General features: G+C 39.4%; 1 long non-coding RNA gene across 1 annotated transcript; it reads right to left on the reverse strand.

Moving 5' to 3' along the window:
- Window positions 1-5,792: 5,792 nt before the first annotated feature.
- Window positions 5,793-9,180, reverse strand: LOC309374580. Its single transcript, XR_014170631.1, has 3 exons — window positions 8,547-9,180; window positions 7,593-7,709; window positions 5,793-5,915 (listed from the first exon to the last, which is right to left on the reverse strand). It is a non-coding gene; the product is annotated as an uncharacterized lncRNA (long non-coding RNA).
- Between the last annotated feature and the right edge of the window lie 9,371 nt (window positions 9,181-18,551).

An 18,551-nucleotide genomic window follows, 5' to 3' on the forward strand; every position in this document is an offset into this window, starting at 1 on the left:
AGCCACTGCATGCAAAACCCTGTTATTATAAATACTGCATTGTGCTATCATAAATAATTGATTTTTGTCACAAAGCTATTTAGAGGGCATAAAATGGTCCTCAAACTCACAGAAGAATGCAGCATAATTCTTTTCACTCCTGTTGTCTTAGTGTTGTTGTAAACACCTTATGTTTACAACACTGGCTCTATTTTTTTACCCAGGATGAGGCATGGGGAGGAGATCGTGGGGTACCAGGAAAAGACTCAGGAGGTGTGTTTGCTGCTTCCCCATTTGTGACTAGTGCATTAAAGCTTAGATGTATATAAAAGAATAATTATGTGGCCACTCACCAAATAGTGTTGATAAACATCATGGAATCCATAATTGGTGAGTTAATTGGTCAGTAGCCACTGTACTTACCAAGCCTAGTAGGAGGAGTTGTGTGACCAAGAAGATTTCCTAATTCAGAAGGAGAAATTACTCTCTAAGAAATAATCTCCACAAAAGAACAGACTATGAAGGCTGGAAGAGCAGTTCCCCCCACCCAGAACCACATAAACATAACTTGCTGTTTAGTTTTAGTTTGCATACAAATTAAAACTAGAAAGCAAGTTATCTATGTGTGGTTTCCAGGCTTCTCCACTTCTGCAGTTTGCTCTGTATATTTCATGCTGTACCTCTCACCTCTGAGCTAGAGACAGACAAGACCCCCGGAGTAGACAAGTTACCCTCAGATGTGACCATCTCTAGAGAAATGCTTGCCAGAGGACAATCGTTCAGAATGATCAAATCCAGGAGTGTGAAGATCCTGTCCTATTTTGTGCAAAAATAAAAAAGTGCACAGGACATTACACATTATTTTCAAACTAGGGATAGGAAATAAGCTGCATTCTGGTCAAATTTCTGGGTCAAATACAAACCAAACAAACCAACCAACCCCACCAACTCTTTCTCAGCTCATGGTTTGTGTATTTGGCTCCTGTTTTCCCTCTCTCAACAAAACCACCAAAAAGAAGACAGATGAGGAGAAAGAAGAGGAATTCCCCATCTTTTTACTTTCTGTGTGCTAGTCATGCTTCCTTGCTCTAAAAAACTAAGGAGATCCAGTCATGGAAGCAGTGTTCCATCTGCATAGAATTTCCTGAGCAAAAGTATATCCAACTTGATATGTTACATGTCTTTTATGTGGACGTGCATTCAAATGTACAGGGGAATGCACCAAAGGGTGTACATCCAGCTGGCACTGTGTCAAGGGACTTGTTTAAAGCAAGGATGGAGAATTTGTAGCCCTCCAGCCCTCCCAGCAGCCCTCCTTATAACCAGTGGTCTGGGGTGATGGGGGCTGTACTTGAACACCACAAGGAGGGACATAAGTTCCGCATTGCTGTTTTAAAGGATAAGGTTGGGATAGAAATTGAGCTTTCAAGCACCTGGCTGAAAGGAAGCAAGAGGCGAGCCATTTGTACAAGCCTAACTCCCAAATCTGATGGATGATTGCTTGCACTGACATGCTGTTATCTTCTGAAATTTATGAACAATCTTGGTCCTCACTGGAGTTTTGGGGAAAACACGATTGGCTAATAGGATTTTCCTGCATATACCGTATCTGTGGTTCCAACCATCTGTGGGGATCTCCTATAGTTTTCTTTACATCCCATACATTCCCATACATTCCTGCATATAGCTGTGGTTCCAACCATCTGTAGGGATCTCGTCTAGTTTTCCTTACTTCCAATTTCGATACTTAATATGCCCATATGTCTCCTGTTTATTATTGATAGTTCAATCTCCCCCACTCCATTTTCTCCTTAACTTCTTTTTTTAAGGTTTAAAAAGGTAAAGGTAAAGGGGTCCAGTCGTGACTGACTCTGGGGTTGTGGTGCTCATCTCGCTTTATTGGCTGAGGGAGCTGGCATACAGCTTCCGGGTCATGTGGCCAGCAGGACTAAGCCACTTCTGGAGAACCAGAGCAGCGCACGAAAACACCGTTTACCTTCCCGGCGGAGCGGTACCTCTTTATCGACTTGCACTTTGACGTGCTTTCAAACTGCTAGGTTGACAGGAGCAGGGACCGAGCAATGGGAGCTCACCCCATCGCTGGGATTCAAACCACTGGTCTTCTGATCAGCAAATCCTAGGATCTGTGGTTTAACCCACAGCGCCACCCGCATCCCTATTTTAAAGGTTTATGTCCACTCAAATAATGGTTGGATGTGTGCTGAGCAATCACTTAAGTAAAGATCAGAATGTATAGTTAGCAGCCTTGAGTCATGTTACCAGTGAAGAAAATGATGGATTGGCAAGGCTTTTGTGTCTATTCTGTGCCTCCCACTTTGCATGGCTTCAGAAGTTACTTGTTGACCTCCAGGAACTTGAAGGTTTGAGTTTTTACATAGTTTGCTAAGCAATATTTTCCTCATAGGCTGCTAACTGTAAAATGTCCAGTGTCCAACCTTCCATGCCTGGGGTGATTTCAGTTTCCCATGCTGGATGATTTTTTGTTTGGCTACCATTCTGACAGTTTCCATTAAGTGCATATGTACCCAATTACAGCATTGGCATATTCTGTCTCCAGAAATCTATCTGAGACTAAGTTAATTCTAGTTTGTATTTCCTTCCAGAAGGGTTTGATAATTGGGCATTTCCACAGGACGTGTGTCAAGTCAGCCTGTGGCCTTTTGCACCTCCACATTTAAAGCACGCGAGCAGCGAAAAGGTTTGGTGTAGTATTTTTGTAGTCGCTGAATTAGGTGGCTGGCTAAATGCCGTGTAGGGCTTTTGTCCATTGCGCAGGCATTAGGCAGGTCTCCAGTGCTTCACTTTTGTTGGGTCCAGCACACTACTGAATAAAGTGAAGGTTCAATTGTTTATGTACATCAATGACTGTCATGGGTTGCCCTGCAGAGTCTCAGAACTTCACCCATGATAGCAGCTTGACATAAAGTGGGCTGAGAGGGCTATCCCTCAGAGAGATCAAGTCCACTTCAGAGTTTGAAAGCACCATTTTCTTTCATCTCTCAGCTCCTACTCCTGTAGCATTTCTAAGTGATACACATCTCTTATGATTCACCTTGTGTCATTGTTACTGAATGTAAATGAGTTCATGCTAAACCAAAGAAATGTTTGGTTGTTTCTTCTTGCTGTAACTGATATCAAATGGGTAAGCTGTATTTATTACTAGCTGAATATTCTGATCAGATTTATGAAACCATCTAATCAGCAAATATGATATTGCTAGGATTTTTTTTAAGAAACTGTTTTAGTTTACGTGATATTTCTGGGATTTCAAAAGCTAATTTAATGCTTGGAATTTTGTGTTTCAATTCTAATCGAAGGACAACAGAACTTTGTATGCCATCCAGTTTATGAACAATTAAATAAATAAATCCTTTAACACATTTTTATTTTTGTTTTGGACAGTATTCACATGTCAAAATGTCTATAACTCATTTTAGATTTCAGAAAGTCAAAAGCTTGTGCATGCACAAATCTGGATGTACTATTTTTTTCCTGTTTTATAAACTTCATCTCTTTTGTATTTATTCTTTCCCCTGCACAGCTGAAAGGCATCTTTAAAGTTTTATCTATAACTAACTTCCCTATATTATGCCTTGGTCAGTCCATGATTGTTTATGGGACTTTTTCTATGAAGTGTATTTAGACTGCAGCTTCGGTGCCCACGGAAAGCAATGGAAAACTAATTTAGGCTAGTTGCAACATCACAAGAGGGCACTACTTGCAGGCTTGGCAAGAGTCCCAAAGTTTGCAGATGGATAGGAGAGAGAGAGAGAGAGAGAGAGAGAGAGAGAGAGAGAGAGAGAGAGAGAGAGAGAGAGAACAAACCCTAATGGGGAGGGATTTCCCCTCAAATAGGCCAATGAAGACTGATGTTTAATTGACATGGCTTTTATCGTTGTAGTTGTTGGTTGTTGTTTTCTTGCTCTGTAAGTTGCCTTGTGATTTCTTTGAAATGCAAGGTGCATACATATTTCAATAAATAAATTAAATAAATGCTGAGTGAGCCTGGAAGGCTGACTGATGGGGTAGGGAGAGAAACTGGATGGGAGCCGGGGATGTAATGGAATACCACAGAAAAAGGCATGGCTGGCTGGCTGGCTGGCTGGAGCACTGAACAGTAACACTCCATGCTGCAACGCTTTGTCATAACTCCTACTGAAATGAAATTTAAAAAGAATATTAGCTAGATTGCTAATTAGCCAGACTGCTTGCTAGCGGGATCAGAGTCCCAGTGTTTTGTGGTTCAGCACTGTGAAAAGTAAACAAATGAAATATTTACAGCCTGAATGTATGGATGTTTACTCTGAAGTAACTCCCATTAAGTCAAGTGGCGCTCATTTCCAAGTATGTGCATATAGCGTTGCAGCCTGCAAGTTCTTCAATGGATCTGTTTTGTGAAAGTTAGCCCATGATTTTGTATAGGTAACAAATCATTTACTCTAGTGATGAAATCAGCTCATTACTACACTTTTGGAAAAGCTAGTGCCCATATTCTGCGGTGATACTATGCTTGGATTAAAATAGTGAATAATTGTGCAGCGTGGTTGTAATGTGAAAGGAACTTTTTGGGTTGTGCTTATTTTTGATATTAATGAAATTTCACAAGATTCCATTTATTCCTGGCTGTTATAATATGGCATTAAAGCTATGTGGTAATTAATAGAAATTGACCATTATCCCTTTCCCTCTCAATACCTACTGGTGGTTTTTGTTACCTAGAAGCTTAAACTTGGTTACAATACACAACTACAATTGTACTTAGGCAAGAAAATCTATTTTAAGAACCCAATTATGGGACAATTCAGCAAGCGATTTCGCACATAAATTCAAGCAGCTGAAGCCACCAACCCCTATATATCTTATACGGTCCACTGGATGATGGTTAAAAAATAAAGTGATGTCAGGGAGGCTATGACACATTGAACTCAAGACTTAAATCACTAGAGCTCTCCAGCATCTTTATTGTATGAACTGAACTTGGATATGCTGCCTCTTAAAGATTCACAGTCAATTATTATTGATAACTTTTACAGTTATGTGATAATTCCAATATATAGTGTAATTATAGAGATGTTAAACAAAGTTCTCGTGAATGACTTTCCATGGCTATTTTGCTAAGCAGTAATATTGGCACTGAACCTGGTAATGAATTACATAACCACAAGAGTAAGAATTCATTATTGAAACAATAAGAAGTATTAATGGAGCTTTCATTTACATATATGAAACAGGTGTTTCGTTTGCAGAAATAGACGTCTTTACAGTAAAGCTGATAAACATTTACGCATATTCCTTTATCAACCCCAAATGCAAACATTTAGAAGTAAAGTTTCATTGCATCCAAACGCACATGTTTATTAGGGGTCTGGGAGATTGATGGACTTACTAAAGTTTTTAAGAAGCGAGCCTGCTTTGCAGAGCTTGCACAAGTCACGTTCCAAAGAAATACTACTTTCAGTCATTAATGATTAGCACAATATATGAAATTATGGTATAAGCCTCATGCCAGAGAAGTTAGCGGAAATGTTTAGCAATGGTGTTAATTGAGTTAAGATTGTACCCTTGGCAGGTACTGACAAACAAGCAAACTTCAAAATTAGTGGGCTTCTTTTAGTAGAGCAAGATGCATTAAAAGAGAACTATCTAAAGTTACAATCCTGTGCACAGTTGGACTGCTTATATGCTATTGACTTCAGTGACTGCAACCCTAAATCTCCATCCATTTTTCTGTTATTTCCAGATATATATATATATATGGGGAAATAACAGAAAAATGCAGGTGTGTTCACTTTCGTAAAGGCAGAGGCATCATAATTCATTTTCAGATTACTTCATTTATAATGGGCTCAAATACAGCTCGTTACAGCTTTTATTTTGCATTTCCAAATATTAGGTTTCATTTCAACACGTTATCCCTGCAAGAAAAGGAACAAATTGGGAAGTTAGTAGCAGTATTCTTGTATGCTTAATAAGAAGCATATCAGGTTTATCAGATTTGAAATATGCATAGAACCTTGAACCTGATTCATTTTGTGAATCTCTCTCTCTCTTTCTTTTTTGTTTCACTTTCTCAAGTTCTCCACTGCTTAATTTAGAAAGAAACTTCAAAGATGCAACTGACATCTTTGAAGCGTCGTACGGAAACGGAATCTGAATAGCCCCTTTTACAAAGGCTCGAATCCAGGATCTAACAAGGCTCAAAAAGCAAATGACCCTGCTACTGCTCCTTACTCAAAAAGGGTCAGACAGAGTTTTGCATTTACAACACAGCTAACTTTGAAATTCTTCCATATGATATGAAATATTCCGTTATAATGAGTGCCATGATTGTTAGCCTGCTGTTTAGAATTTAACAGAGAATTTTAACATCAGCCAATTTAAAATGCACATCTCATCAGAACCTGAACTGGCTCATAACATGGTTGCTTTCCCTCTATAATCCCATCTCTCTTTTCTTGCTTCGAACGAGCCTTCAAAACGAGATAAAGAGGAGATCATTTAAACAAGGCCAAAGGAAGCAAAACTGGTCCTGTCAGCCAAGAGAAGGTGCATGTTCCTGGCTCAATATTCACCTCTTGAATAGATTTCATTGCCATTTGTCTTGACATAAGCAGGCAGATTCCGCTGCTCTTTATTTTTCAGAACGCAGAGCCTGAGACCACACAGCATTGGTGCTTTTTTCCCCCCTTCCAAGCTAACTGTACTTAAACTTTGTATCTGATCAACTTAAGTGTATTGGATTTGAAAACAGTTAGTCAATTGTTTTCAGTCCCTAGGTGGTGGTTTATGGTAATGTTTGCATCAATACTAACAAAAGCCATACTGCAGTACAAAGTACATCAAGGAAATGAAAGACAAGGCTGCCTGTTGTCAGCTCTGTCTACAATAAAGGCAGGATTCAGGACTAGGGCAGAGATCGTTACAGAACCACAAAAATGAATGAACCACAGAAACCAGAGGGATGATGGTTCACATCAAAGGTGTGGGGACTGGCTAATGGACAAGGTTGCACACAGGCCACAAGACACATAACCTGGGCTCATCTGGCTACACAACAAATGTCACAAAGGGGGAAGAAAAATATACATGAAAACATCCCGATATGGTCTCATAGAATAACCATGAGAGCTGAAGGATGCTGTTCAGCTGGCTGTTTAAGGGAAGCAACCCATCCTCTTCAGCGAGAGGATATTTGTTTTCGACCCTCTGATGTTTCTTGAATTTCGGGGTGGGATTACAGGTGCAGATATTTGAAATGATCTGAAGCATAAGTAGTTAATTGAAGCATCCTGCAGTTCAAACATTTCTCAAGACAATTTATTAATTCCAAGTAGCTTTACATGTAGAAAAACATATTTCTGTACTTTAAAAAAAGCCCAAGCAAATGTGCAAACAGAGCAATCACAATAATGATAAAAGAGTAGGGATATATATATATATATATATTTCTCACTTGTCTGGGCCTTATCATATATAATTTAGAAGAAAACAATTAAAGGAACTAAATGCTGCAATAATATGACATTCATACAATGGCATCTATTAATATAAGGCAGTAGTTATCCTTTATTTGAAGCCTAACCTCTGGATACCTGCTGTGCTGCTAGATGCGAGAATGTCAGAGAAAAATAAGTGAAAGCATATCTCGTCATGGGGTAAATTGCCTGTTGAAAAGAATTGTGCTTAGTTTCTCATTTGAATGCCGCTTTCTGCAAAAAAAAAAAGAAAAGAAAAGAAAAAATGAAAAAAAGAGAGGGGGAAATAGGAAGGATTGTTATCAAGGTACAGACTAATCTTTTCTGGCCAAATGAGAGTGAGAGAGAAAGGGGGGCGGTGAGGATATTCATTTGAACAAAAGATGCAATCCAAAAGGAAAGGGGGAACAACATCTCTCTTCTCCTTTGTGTTATATTCCTATTTCAATATATGTGAGGGTTTGTTTTTTGGTTTTTTAGCATCAGTGGACGAGTTGCTAGAACTATAGTAAAGTTGCAAAGCTAATAAGAAACACGGAGCACAGAGAAACCCTGAACTTTTATTTCATGATTGGAGATATTCTTCACGTCTCATTAGAAAGATTCATATAAGGAACTTACACAGAGATACAAAATAATGACATTACAACTGCTTGAAGTGTCTTGCACCAGACGTTGTGCTATGAAATGGTACACAATATTTCACTGTCCATTCAATCCTCAGCTAGGAAAAACAACAACAAAACAACAACACACATACACACGTCATTGCTAAAATAAAAATAAGGATCTGGCTGTAGCAAGCTTTTTAATTAACAGTGTGGGTGAAGTAAAATAACTTAATATTGCCAGATATGCTATATATAATTTCACATCCTCCTCCCAATGCTCTAAGCCAGTAGATTTCAGAACTATAAGCTCTACAGTAAATAATGATTCTCTTCATATCTGATATATAATGAATCTTGACTTTAAGCAGATGATATCAAAAGAAATATCAATAAGTTAATACTAAAGAATACAAGTCAAAAATAACACAGACCCTGAAATAACCATCTTTACTTGACCTACCTTATCTGTTGCAAAATGCAAAATCCCTGGAGAGGCCTTTGACTAATTTTCCTAGTAAAGTCTTCAATGACATATAACCATCAAGAGCTGAATTCACAACTTAGCCATTTTACATAGACTATCGTTTTCAGGTTATAGAGGTTATATTAGAACTTCCCAATATATACTGTGCAAGGAAGCAGTTTTATTTTCAAACAAAACCACCTGCATTTAATTCACTGCATCACCCCAGTATTGTCTATATATCTATCGATAAGCACAAAGTTCATAATTTTGTTTTCTAGAAAGTAGTCGTCATTTGGAGTACTTAAATTGCATCAAACAGTTATGTTAAAATATTGCAGTGCTGTAATTTTTAAAGAACTTTTTTAAAAGCCAGCCCACTGCAGCAAATTAAACACCCTGCACAATATTATTTTTGAAGCAAGTTATTAGTGCAGCTTCTTGCAACAAGGCATAGTTTGTACCTACGTTGCCAAATTTCATTACAGGAAGAAATTGCTCCAGTTTTATACAAAAAATCCCCAACCCATTCAAAATGACAAAATGTGTTTGGATAGAATTAAAAAAAAAAATTCAAGGACATTTGAACGTTAGCTGTCATTATGGTCCAATACACTATTTATTTCTTTGGTATGCATCTCCTGACCTGTATATAAAATTCATAGTTTCAGAAGTGACATGTGCAAGCCTTGGACAACTGGGGAAAAGGCATATTTCCTGACCTTGTAACCATAGCAACCACTTGCTGATTGGTAGCAGGCAGGCGTTCCATCCTTTACCACTGAAGGCAAGTATGTAAGATTGCTGGCTTTGTTTGTGGTTCTTGCTTTATTTACATGCAAACATGAATGCCAGTCTTAAAAACCACTGGCTCTGCAAAATCTAATGTGGCCAGAATGGGAAAGGGAGATTGGAGTGTGTGGGTGTTCTGCAGTAAAATTAACACAAGCATTAATTGGCTGCATCACATCCCATTTAAGCAAATCAGCACGTGCCACCAAGTTAGAAAGACCCGCATAATCTTTCATTGGGTTTCTAGGTTTTAGGTGATCACGAGGCCTCTCATTTTGTTGTTGTTTTCAATTGAAATAAAATCCCCATTTATTTATTTTTAGTTTATGGGTAATGAATGAAAATGGCAAGTATATTTTTACTGGCTTTTTTTAAAAAAAGAAATCTACGTAAGCAATGCATGCAGGTGGCACAGAGACTTAAAATAATAATAATAATACTTCCCCTGGGATACTGCCACTAAAGTAAATGGGTCTACTCCAGGAAAAACAAGCAAACACATGGCAGAGATGTGTTCTTACACTGCTTTATCCTGGGGTAAAGATTTTAAATCTTCCCTTCTAAAATCACAAGCTTTCAGTTCAATAAAACCAGATGAAATTAGTTGGGTACTCTTAGCAGAATGCAGCTGAATCGTCTATGACTAACAGTCCAACGTTCTCCCCCTCCTCACTACCCCCACCTTTCCCCTTTTCCACATATGCATTCCCTATAAAAATGAAAATGGGATTCTATATAATGCAGTGCTGGATGAATAATCTATCCTCCACAGCAGCATAAAGCTCAGCAAGTATGGAGATGTATTTGTATTTACCCCTGTTGTTTATATACAAGATTCATCTCCAGGTCAGGGCTGCCATTAGGGATAGAGGAGCAAAGGGAAGACAATTCTTTGTTCGCGATATAGAATTAGAGGAAAAAAGTCATCCATGTTCTGTTCTAAAGTCACACACTTTCTATTATAAAATGTTAATTTATCCCCTTCCAGTGATTGTTTTTACATCGATTGTGGAATCTCCTGTTCAATAAACCAAACACTCTTTTATTTCAAAATTGCTGGTCATGTATATTCACCCACACACCACTTTAACTGACGTGACAATTTTTACTCATATTCAGGCATATTTGTTTCAAAAGGCACTCTTTGTATTATATAGCATTAGTTAAGCATGGTAAAGAAAGCTGTATGTAAAATTTCTTTTCGAAAGATATGCTGTTTTTAGTTTTTTTATAAAAAAAATCATTTTGCTCTAAAATGAACAATCTGTGAATAGATTTGGATGAAATCTTTACAGCATGCAAAAGAAAGAAAGAAAATGTCCAGGAAACTGCATAACCACTCTGCATTTCTGTATGAAAATATGTATTAAGATGAGGGAGAAAATCTAAAAGAAACGATAAATACAATGTTCATGCTGTGTCCATAGTTATAGACAGCTACATAGGCTCAGATGGACACATAGGTGAAAGGAAAATAATTATTATATTCTATCTTGGGGGGGACCCAACCATATGACACATATCTCCTAAGCCGTTTAGATCCTGATTCTTCTAGCATATAACAGTAAAATGTGTTTATACATTATACTAATACTAATTATACTAATATTACTGATGTGAATAAACCTGCATATGTCCACTTCAGACACTAAGCTTTGTTTTGCACACCTGAAATTTTAACCCAGTCTCTATATCCTGCAGTATGTTTTAAGTCAATCCATTTAATAGAACCATCTCTTTTTGAGACCTATTTAAACATTCTGAAATGTAGACATACAGTTGCTTTCTTTTACAAATAAAGGTAATTGTCTAATGTGTTCGATTAGAAACTATCCCAAAGGAGATACAATTAAAAGGCAGCTTTTCTGGGCATAATTCAAGTTCCGAAACATTTTTTTAGTAAACGTTTTTGGTTGTATATAATTTTTCTATCTCATACCTGATTCCAAACATCCTAAGAAATGGGGCAATGGGTGGTGGATGGAGGGTGGGAATCTTTTGATGTATTTAGCATAAACTCCCTATACATTAAATGTAGAAACCGCCCCAGTGCTTATCTGCAATCTTTTCTTAATTCAAAAATTTAAAATTGCAGCGTTTTGAAAGAATGAGAAGCTAAAGGTTAGTGAAAGATTTTTTTAAAAAACATAAAGGTTGTACTCTTTGCCTTTATTAGGATGCTACAAAGTTCATTCTCAGCTGTGTGCTGTGTTAAATAATTTTATACATTAATGTAAAATACAAATTAAATCCAGACTGATTTTTTTTCTCAGACTAGGCTCTATAGCCTACGTAAAAGGCTGCCCAATTGTCAGAAATGTTGTCAAGCCAAATGCAAATGTAACATATGTGCATCTTATGTCATTAAAGAAAGTGTAAAAGATGTGCTGCATTATCCAGTATTTCCTGTAAATAATGCTGATTAATACAAGCCTTTACTAGTTGTTGTTTTTATACCTTGCAAACTAAAGAGAGACACTAATTTCAACAGAAAGCATTGTTTGTATAACCTAGTTATTCAGATATGCTGCTAGGATAAAATTCTTGAAGGGTACAACTAATACTCAGTGTACCAATGTCCAGAATCTGATTTCCCCCTGCACTCTTTGAATATCTAAGCAAGCATGTTGTATTGTATTAATATCATAATTCAAAGGGAAATTTATTAAACCCTCCTCCTCCAAGCATTCTCATCAGAGCTAAAAGTTGCAAATTCTAAGTGGCAGAGCCTAGACAGTAATATCAAATTTTAATAACAATTTCTCTTCTTCAGTCAGAGCTACAGTGAAGAAAAGCATAAATCGCTGTGACTGACCGTTAGTTGTTAGAGAAGCAATCTGACTTCCCCACACCCTTATTTCAGTTCGCCTGTTCTGTCCCTCAGCTGTATTAATGATAGCATGAAAGGTCACATGATAAACGAGTGACAAAAATATCAAAACATATTAGCCTGTAGCTTTGTTATCAGTGTATGGCAGAGATGACAGAAAATTGTATTTTTTCCCCTGAATAATTTTGCCTTATATTTTGCTGGCTAGGCAGAGTGAATTAGGGAGAAATTTCTGCTTCTGACTGTTTGTCTCCTTTTCTGACATACTTGAAGTAATAATGTGCATTAATAATAGGGTGTATGCACAAGGAAAAGGTAAGAATTCAAAAGCAGACAGTCTGATTCAATTCTACAAGGTGCTATCCTTGTTTTTTTACCCTCTTGCAAAAACAATTTCTGTTGAAAAATATGCACAGTGCTGAATATTATTAATGCTAATAATGATCCAATGTGTACTGTAGTTGGAACAAAATGAATGGTACACATAGAACAGCAATCAGAAAACAACTGTAATGCAATGAGACAATATTGCATACTTCTATGCTACAAATGCACACACGTCCTCTAATTAAATAAAGGCAGGCCCATCAGCACTTGATCCAGCCCCTCCTTACGTGGGCCGAATGATTACAAATTAGAGACCGTTATTGCCCCTGCTGGTTTACAGCCTGGCAGAAATTGCAGACCCTGGGGAGATGAGGTTAGCAATGTTGGAAAGAGAAAATAGAAATTTGCAGGAGCCTATCAGTCGCCATGGTAAGTAGCTAAGTCCCAGTTTCTTTTTCCCCTGGCAAAGAGAAGCTCAACCCTTAAGCTCCAGCACATCTGAAGGTGTTGAGTAAAGAACACTTTGAAAAGCTGTGCAGTTGTTCAGATCACAAGTCAACCATGAAAAAAGGAATAATTGCAAGTTTAACAAACAGAAGCAGCATGCACATGCAAAATTCCCATTTAGTCGCAACTCATTGGTCATGTTTGAAAGTAATGCTAAACCATGGTTTGCTTGTATGCCCAAACTTGCTGTCCTGAGCCACAGGCCCAAACCGAAGGCCTGTGTGAGTGGTCTGATGCAGGGATACCAAAGAAGGATGCCAAAAATGTCAGAGGATCGGTTCCAGTGCTTTGTTAGAAGAAAGTTTAAACTTACAAATGCCTTAAAAAGCCTTGCAGCCTTGACTTGGGTGAACACCGAAACAGCAAGTGTTTGTCACGATTGTCTGCACCGAGGCAATTATATGCATTACTTATACAGAAAACATCATACATCAGTCTGCCCAGAATCTCCCATCAGTCCACCTAGGACTAATCTACACTGGTAAGTTACAACGTTAAAAATGTGTTATAAAAATGTAACCAGGGGGCGCTGTAGAGCAGCATACTTTCACCAATGGGAAATTGCATTGGGAGCGATATATTTTTATAGTGTATATAGTGTTTTAAATAGTGCTTTCCAGATCAATGTAGATCCAGCCCTTGTTGATGAAAGAATAGGTGGTTGGCATCCAAGTCTGATGGATAGCTCCCTTCCCTAGGCTAATAGCCAAGCATCCCAATCCAACAGATAATCATAGCCACAAAACAAATTAATAAGCATACATCAAAGCAAGGGGATAAACATATGTGAACACATTCTTGCATCAAAAAACAATTGGTCCTGGGATTATCTTGACTACCAAGATGGCGTTTACAAGTCTTCCGTAGCATTTTCACCATTTGATTCTACACACTCACCGTGACCAAATGTTTTGTTTGTGGCTCGTAAATCCTATCTATGGTTTGAAGCTGATTTGTGAATCTTGGTTTAGTTATGGTTTGCCATTATGGCTGAACCCACTGTCCTGACATTATGATAGTTTGTTTCAGCAGTTCAGCCCAACTGACTACAGAGACACGGGGCACAAGCAGTGAGAAAATGAAACTATTCACGTGGCTAAGCACTTCTTATTTGGTGCTTTTCCAGATCTTGCCCTCCCTTCTCCTTCTTGCCTTCCAATAGGCTCTTTTCTCCACCAGCCTCCTTCCTGGCAAACTGTCCCTGCTCTGGTATCTCAGACGCAAAGGGCCAAATTTTGGATCAAGGTGTCAAGGACTAGGCAGAGCAGGAATGGTGGAGTCCACTTGGAGTGACCCTTCCAGGGAGGAGGAAGAGGAAGACAGTCTAGATTTACAACAGGGGTTTGAGGGGGGTAGCAGCTCAGAGGCAGATGAGGGGAAAAGCTGGGAAATCATGGGAGAGCCAGAGCAACACCTGACTGACACATTGTCATTAGAAAGCATTCCAGACCCTCTGGAAGCAGCACCTCCCAGAACCTGGCGAGCCTGAAAAGTAGGAGAGCAAAGAGCTTGAAGACAGAGGGCACGTAGCAGCACCCGTAGAATTGATGAATGAGGAAGTAGGAGAGACGGAGGGTGGGGTGGAGTTTCACTCAGGACAACACCATTATCCAAGAGGCTGGGTTCTATAGCCTCTCTCTGTAAAGACTGAAATAAAAAAGATGGTAAGAAACTTTTCTTTGTCTTTATACTGTCCTGAGCAACTGGCTGGGAGCCGCTGAAAGCATCCTGACACAAGGTCTTTGTTGGCTTATAGATCAGCCGGGTGGTGCAAAAGGAACTCTAGAACATGTTCCACAGTTAGGCAGCATTTAAGTAGCTTTCCATGGAAATGGGCCTGAAGGGGATTCAGTCATTCAACTCAGCAGTGAGAAAATGAACACTTTTTTTGAAAAACGAATGAATGAACACTCCGTAGTAAAACAGTCTACCACGTTGTTCTGTTATAAACTAGACACCATCCACCTGCAAAAAGAGGGGCATTGGCAGAGGACTTGGTGCCCCTGATCCAGACAAGCATCAGTGTCCAAGACACAAGGTTCTGACACCTGTTAGGCAGACCTCCTCACCTGCACTTGGAATATTTGGACACAGAGCTTTGCTAGCAAGGCCATCTTTAACACCGGTGCTTATACTGAGGCCATCCTTGGCAGCTCCCCAAGCCAATCTGCCCCTGTGATGTGCCCTCCAGAAGCAGCCTCACCTTCTCCAGGAGAAACAAAAAAAATTCCTTCCAGTAGCACCTTAAAGACCAACTAAGTTAGTTCTTGGTATGAGCTTTCGTGTGCATGCACACGAAAGCTCATACCAAGAACTAACTTAGTTGGTCTTTAAGGTGCTACTGGAAGGAATTTTTTTTTGTTTTGACTATGGCAGACCAACACGGCTACCTATCTGTAACCTTCTCCAGGAGAGATTTGCATTCTCTGAGACCACAGGGTCTCTTCCACTCATAACTGTATAGTTGCGTTCAAAGCCCAATGGGAGCGTGACAATACAAACTGGCCAAATGTGCCAGTAGGCATGCAACCAGCCAACTCACCTGAGGAGTGCTTAGGTGAATTACAGAAGCTGGGGCTCTGTGTAAAGAGAATAAGCACATCCCCTTAGTGTACATCTGGGGACCAGGTTACTAATTTACAGGTCGGAGGTTCTGAAGTAGAAATGAGATAAGAGCTACCTGGGCATGCTGGCATGTGGAGACTGGCCAAAATCCTTAAGGAGGAGAGTGTACAGGTTCCCTTGCCCATTTCTGTAACCAGATTATGAGAAGGGAACCCGTCGCTTGGTGAATCCATGGAGGTCTTTGACAACTGCAATGGTTATTTGGGATAAAAGTTTGATATTCATGCGGGCTGGGGGTGGACAAACAGACATTCGAACCAATTGTGGATTTTTTTTGCTTGTGTGATAAGAACCTTAGTCTTGTTTTTTTTAAAAAAAAATGTTGTTTTGAATCTTTTCATGATATAATAAAAAGAATGAACTAATCTACAAAGAATTAGAATGAGAGAAACTAGAAGAAAAGAGATAGAAAATTACACAATCCTCCCTCACTGCTATATCTTAACTTTTATCCCTTATGGAAAAAGGTGAGCCTGCCCAGCTCTCACCTGGGAGTATCCCTCTCTTCTCATAGCATCTCACCCTGTGAGATCCCCCCTTTCCCACTTCTCATACAGGGTCCTTCAAACTATCCTTCATCTTTATGCAGTGATAAGTCCTGACTAAGAAAATCTGTATTACATTTCAAATTCCGTTTTCAAAGTGTGTGCGCCTTTTGATTTTTGTGTCATAGGAAAAGTCCTAAAATCCCATAGAAAAAGACAACACCTGCTCCATTTATGACAGGAAGCAAAAGGAATAGTAGGAAGTATGTGTGAAGTCCTATTTTCAGCAAACTATTCACACCAACACCTCAGACAACGTGTAAACTTTACTATAATTCAGAGCCTTTCCAAGTCTTGGTATTTTTTTTATGAACTGTCGAACGAGAGAATCCACCATCTCAGACTTATCCACTCAGCTTTAAATATTCTAATCATGTGGTTTCCTAGACATACGGAGATGTGTCAGCAGGTTGTCAGATATAACCCCAAAATATAGGAAAACTGAGTTGGTTACTGGAGCATGGCTCTTTAAAGCTGTGTTTTGGCTTCTTGTTACACTTTAAATGCTGATAGTGAGAGTGATGAAGCAATGTCTACTGCCCAAGTTTTGGTGACTAAGAATCAACTATAAATTCCTAGTACAGCACTCTTCAACTCAGTCAGTTTGTATGAAACAACACAATGCAGCCCGTTAGTTCTGTAGCCGGCAGCATGGAGAAATGAAGAAAAAATAAGCATGTCATCAACCAATCTTTTGAGAGTCTCATGCCCTCTGTCCCCTGAAAGACTGAAAACCTCTTTTTTAAACTGACATCAAGAAGCACTTAGAGATCTCTGATAATGAAGGTTTGTTTTTCTCAGACTTCTCTGTTAGTGACTCCCCAGACTCAGACCTTGAGACAAGACCATCTGCCCAGGATATCACTTGGGGCCTGAATCCCCTAGATTTCAGAGTCTGTGGGAAAACTCCCTGAGGAGGATGCTCTGAAGCCAGAAAAGATAGCTCAGAGCTTCGGGAGAGTGAATCAAGACAGCCATCACTCCAGGACAATTAATTTCCAAGGGGAAAGGCACATTTAAATCCCATTCAATGGTGGCAAAGTGTGAAACTTCAAGCAATGGTATGTCCCTCAAATTCCTCAAGAGTTTGTTTCAGAAGTGGGATTCCTGCACTTATTGAGCACAGTTGGTTGGGAGATATGAAGTCTCAGCCTCTTAAATCTGGACCCTGACAGATCAACATCAGCCTTTACTGAAGCTCTCTCAAGTTCTGCAGAACCTCCGTTTGTCCTGCTATTTGCTGCATGATGTCTATAGGAAGTCTCTGGGAGAGATCAGCCAGATTTGGACCAAGGTGTCATCAACATGCAGATGACATTACTCAACATCTCCAACGACTGATACACAGTGATGGCCTGGGTGAGGGCCACAACGTAGAAGCTGAATGTTGACAAGACAGAAGTTGTGCAGGTTGGTGGTTCCTAGGGAATTAGGTAAACAGCCTTTTCTGGAAGGCAATGCGCCGATTTGCAGTCTTGGGATCCTGCTGTGTGTCCCAAGTGGCCTCAGCAGCAAAGAGTGCCCTTTTCCAACTGGTTGGCTTTCCAGCAACAGCCATTCCAGGATAGGGATAGCCTTGCCACTAAAATTTATACTCTGGCAACCTCACCACCACCACCACTACTACTGTATTTATTTACACCCTGCTTTTTCCCATGACGGGATGAAAGGCAGCTTACAAATGAAAACAAGAATTGCGAAAAAGATAGAAAAGTCAATCACTGAAATACAATTGAATATAGATAGAAGTAAAACTATATACATAGATAAAATCTGTTTAAAACATATCAGTAATTACAATAAAAGCAGCATAGCACCAACCCTTCAATTAAAAGCAGTCAATTCCCCAAAGCCCATTGGAACAAGGAAGTCATCGCCTGTCAGTGGAAGGATAACAAGGAGGAAACTAGCCTAGCTTCTCTAGGGAAGGAGTTCCAGAGTCTGGAAGCAGTCACCAAAAAGGCCCTCTCCCAGGCTAAACCAAATGTACCTGTGAGAGTGGTGGGACCAAGGAGAAAGACCTCTCCCAATGATACCAAAACCTGGGCAGGTTTCTTTGAGGGAATACAGTCTTTCAGATAGCTTGGAACTAAGCTATGTAGGTTTTTAGAGGTGATAAGCAGCACTTTGAATTGTGCCCAGAAACAGACTGGTAGCTGTTCTAGCAAGGGAATCATATGTTCTCTATAATCAGCCCCAGTCAACAATCTGGCTGCAGCTCTTTGACCACTTTTCAAAGGCAACCCCACGCAGAGCACATTACAGTAATCCAAACGGGGTGTAACTAAAAAAAGATAGCAGGGATTTGCAGATGACTCATCCATGCATTCAGGAATGGTTGAGAAGTAGGTTGCATTTGCTAGGCATGTCCATCAA

This window comes from Podarcis melisellensis (genome assembly GCF_964234715.1).
Source record: "Podarcis melisellensis genome assembly, chromosome: 7".
NCBI classification, from domain to species: domain Eukaryota; kingdom Metazoa; phylum Chordata; class Lepidosauria; order Squamata; family Lacertidae; genus Podarcis; species Podarcis melisellensis.